Raw genomic sequence first — 5154 nt, 5'->3', positions numbered from 1 at the left:
TAGAATAGAATAGAATAGAATAGAATAGAATAGAATAGAATAGAATAGAATAGAATAGAATAGAATAGAATAGAATAGAATAGAATAGAATAGAATAGAATAGAATAGAATAGAATAGAATAGAATAGAATAGAATAGAATAGAATAGAATACCAAAACTGCCTACTAAAGAAAACTAATTTTCCATTGGATTTACTAAAGAATAGAATAGAATAGACATTGCCTGAGCATGTAAATCTGTCATGCATATGAAACATTGGATAATTCACTAAAGATTCGCAAACAATATGAAATCAAACACTGAAACTGCCTCCAAAAAAAACTGCATCTTATAACAAATTTTGCCATTGGAATTACTAAAGAACACAGTAGAATATAATATAATAGAATAGAATAGAATAGAATATCAAACACCGACCGAAACTGCCTACTAAAGAAAATTCATTTTCCATCGGTTTTACTAAAGAATATAGAATAGAATAGAAATTGTCATAGCTTGTGCTTAATAGTCATGAAGATGTTCTATGTTGCAAAGAAAATCTTAAAGTTCTGAAAAATGGGCTTCATTTTCTTTAAGCAAAATATAAATATCAATAAATTGTGAAAATTACAACCAGCCCTGGTGGGCACATCATTTCGATTCAAAATACCATAACATCACATCCACTGATAGAGTTGGGTACCGAAACCCGGTGCCAATATGGTACCGGTACCTATGTAACCGGTATGTACTAGAACCGAATCAGAACGCAGATTTCGGTGCCACTTAAATGCCTAAGCGATCGATTGAAATATTTGTCCTGGTTCTCCGAAATGGACGTAATAAGCATGGGCATCGCTAGGCCATTTTTAGCGGGGCTATAGCAATTAGCTCCCTATAGCAAATCGGTCCCCTTTAAATTTCATATGAAAACGGCGGCAGATTTCGTCTCCTCCCCATCTTTCAGCGAGCTCTTCAATCCACAGACCGCGGCGGTGCAGCGCGAGCGGACTCAAACAGAAACAGAAGACACAAGGTGTGTGTTTATCGATAGATTGTTATAATATCTGTATCTGTGCAGTCCTTCGTCATAAATACAGTTTACAAAAGGTCACGAGGGAGCAATCGGTTTCCAGTCTACTGTAAAGTTTTCGCTGCGTTCACCCATCATCACACCACAGCTGTTTCCTCCAGAGAAAAATCTAGCCCTTAACACATACTTTATAAAACGATCATGTTGCTATTTTCATTTGAAAATGTAATATTTAAAATAAAACATGTTACAGAGTATGTGGCATACCATACAGTCATTCACAGATCTGATTATAGACAGTGGCAGACAGCACTCAGTCAATTTACTAGTTTTAACTAAATATCAGAGTGATTGACAGAGATACAGTAGAAACATTATGTGTGGTTTTGTATTAAATACTGTTTTGTATTAAATAAAGACCCAGATCGTGAAATACATTTATTAGCCTTAGAGTAAGGGAAGCACAACTCAGCAAATGAGAGCATCCGAGGAGCATGTGAATGCAATGTATATTTATTTTAAATATTTTTAATGTTCTTTAATGTTATCCATCGGTTTTTTTTTTTTTTAAGTATTGGTTCAGGCACTGGTACCGTTTTAAAAGTATCGATTTGGCACCATTATCGTAAAAAACCCAATCGATACCCAACCCTATCCACTGGTACAATAGAGAATGACATGTAAAAATGAGCACATGAAATGGAGTACAGCACCCCAGGGAGATCCTGTTAGGACAGGAAGGAGTAACTTAATTAAGATTGACTAGCTTTAACAAATTGCAAAATGGGCTTGCTCTTGACCCTGGGGGACATTTCTGCCAGTCTGAGTAAACGTTCTCATTACGAATATTAAGAATAACGGATTTCACAATCACAACAGACTCACATCTGATGGGTACATTATGATTGTCAAGAGAGCGATATGAACTAACAGAGCAGTGGATGAAAAATATATTAGCCAGGAGTAAACAAAGAAAATGTATATAGGATCTTAAATCTAAAATGTCAACACAACACAGTTTAAAAGACAAGGATTTTATAGCAGATGAAGAACAGAGGAGAAACAGCTGATACCACAATGCCTCAGTTACCACATGACAAATATGACCAATGGCAAATTTAGAAGACAACTGCACCATCCCATAAAAACACATCAGCATTCAAAGCAAAGATTTAAATTTTAGGCATAACAGCAAACCAACAATGCATTGTGACAAAAACCTATTCAAAATACACTTACAATCCAACTCTAAAAAAAGTACAGATTAAAATAATAAAAATATAAACTTAATTAAAAATGAACTATTATTTACTATTTTGTTAATATGCATGTGTGATGTGTTCACAGTAAAAAAAATAAAAATACAGAATTCTGTAAAAACAGTAACACAATTCTCAGTTCTGAGAAAATTCTGAGAAAAAAAGACAGAGCTGCGACATATAATCCCAGAATGTAAACTCAAAAATAAAAATAAAACATAAAAGCACAATTATAAAGGCATGTCAAAACTTCTCCAGGGCCCCAAAAACCACCTCAGACCATAGATGGTTAACTTGTTAACATAGATGGTTATACATACTTGTTAACAAGTTAACCCTCTGAAGTCCGAGGTGGTTTTGGGGCCCTGAAGAAGTTTCCGAGTATGTATCTCATAATTATTTTTTTTCTGAGAATAGTGAGAAACAATGTCCGAATTGTGAGAGATACACTCATAATTGTGAAAGAAACTCACAATTAAAAAAAAATAAAAAAAACAGTTTTCCTAGTTGAGGTCTCACAATTCTGACTTTTTATCTCACAATTTTTTTGTTTTTTGTTTCTGTCAGAATTTCCATAAATCAAAGTCAGAATTGTGAGATGTAAACTCAATCGTAAGGAAAAAACAACTGCAATTATATAATATATATATATTAGTGCTGGGCAACGATTAATCGCATCCAAAGTTTTTATGTACATAATGTGTGTTTGTGTACTGTGTATATGTATTATGTATATATAAAGACACACACATACAGGATATATTTAGAAAATGGTTACATGCATTTACATTCATATAATTTATATTATACATATATTTAATATATAAACATCCTCTTTTTCTTAAATATATACATGCATGTGTGTGTATTTATGTATACATAATATATGTGTGTACTGTTTATATTTATTATGTGCATAAATGTTTTATTTTGGATGTGATTAATCACAATTAATCGTTGACCAGCCTTAATATATATACATTTTTATTTTATCTTACAGTACCCCGTCTTTAGCTCAGCAACTTCACATAAGTATAAAAATCCCAAATCAGTCACATATGAAGTCCAGTTAGGATGCCGCTATAGTCCACTGTATCAATTTCCTCTCAGTTAAATGCAGCATGCATCTATCACATTACAAAGCTGGAAGTGGATACGGCATGTGCCTATGATCAAACAAATTTAATCTTCTGCATGAGTGCCTGTTTTATCGAGACAGAAGAGAAAATAGGCTTCATATGACATTCAGTTTATAGAATCTCTTTTTTGAAAAAATAGACAAAGGGGGGAGGACAGTTTTTGGATAGGATGCTGAGCGGACTGTGACTAATTCAGTGGTGGTTTCGGACCGGACTGGCTGCGGGAGATATAGAGAGTCTGGTTCAGAGCCAGACTACAGCAGCCAATATCATCTTTACAATGCTGTATGCATAATGTACACAAAGGGGTGATGCTGTTGATTTAGGATGTCACACAACAGAATGAGGGCTCTTTTCTGGAAATACAAATCAAAGCACACCAAGGCCACAAAAAAAACACTGCTGATATACTCAGAAATAGTTGCATTCACAGAACCTTTAAATTAAAACCTCCAACAAATGCATGTGTCCATTCACATATGTAGCTTACACAGAAACAGCCCCCTCAAATGCATGCAATAAAACACACAAATATATACTCTTTATGATATATTTTGTAACTTTAATGCACAAAAAATTCGAAAAATTGAATGCCACTTTGAACTTATGGATTTATACACACACACACACACACACACACACACACAACCATTTGGGGTCACAGTATATAAAAAATGCTAAATTCAATATACACAGGTAAAACACCTGTAAAAATAAATAAATAAATATAGAAAATGATGTCATATTAATACAGTACATATTAATAAAGTGTCATATTAATAGTAAGACTGTAAGACTTTTTTTCCCAGCAAAGATGCATTAAATTGATTTTTAAAATGACAGTAAAGACATTTATAATGTAACAAAAGATTTCCATTTTAAAGAAATACAGTTTTTTTTTTTAAACGTTCTATTCCTCGGAGACCCTGAAGAAAATGTATCACGGTTTCCACAAAAATATGAAGCAGCACATCTATTTTCAACATGGATAATAATAAATGTGCCTTGAGTACCAAATCAGCATATTAGAATGATTTCTGAAGGATCATGTGATGTTACCAGTCTTCTCTTGGCTTATATCGAAATTCTCCGACATTTTTCTTTACAAATCCTCGGTTTGTACTTTTAATTCGTGATCCGGCGTTTTGTTTTGTTCTCTCTCCGCGTTCGTCACTAATTGCACAACGCCGACGTCCTGTGTCATCCGCCGGAATGCCTTCCGCGTACCACAGTTAGATGAAGTGAGAGAGAAATGTTTAGTACGTTTGAAATATGGATTTTTTCTTACAAAAACGCATGGATTCACTATATGAGGCCTTTATTCATGCCCCGGAGCCATGTGAGGCACGTTTTATTATGGATGCGCACGCTTTATTTGATGTGTTTTGGACTGTTGAACAAAAACACCCACCCACTGCAATGATAATGCTTGGAATAGCCAGGACAATTTTAAATATAACTCCGATTCGATTAGTCTAAAAGAAGGAAGTCATATACACCTAGGATGCTTCGAGGGTGAGTAAATCACAGGCTAATTTTCATTTTTGGGTGAACTATACCCTTTAAGACTTTCTGCATTGTGACATTCTCATTACCATATCATATTCAGATAATTTACTTTGTTTTTTGTTTTGTCGTTTTATTAAATTATTTAAAGGCAGTACAAAAAAACTAAATTAATAAACAAATAAATAGCTTTTTTAGATGATGTAATCGGATTTTAGGTTTGAAGCAGGAAAAATG

The sequence above is a fragment of the Sinocyclocheilus grahami genome, unplaced genomic scaffold (genome assembly GCF_001515645.1).
Source record: "Sinocyclocheilus grahami isolate Dianchi unplaced genomic scaffold, SAMN03320097.WGS_v1.1 scaffold221.1, whole genome shotgun sequence".
Taxonomy (NCBI): Eukaryota; Metazoa; Chordata; class Actinopteri; order Cypriniformes; family Cyprinidae; genus Sinocyclocheilus; species Sinocyclocheilus grahami.
This window is presented reverse-complemented; position numbering follows the sequence as displayed.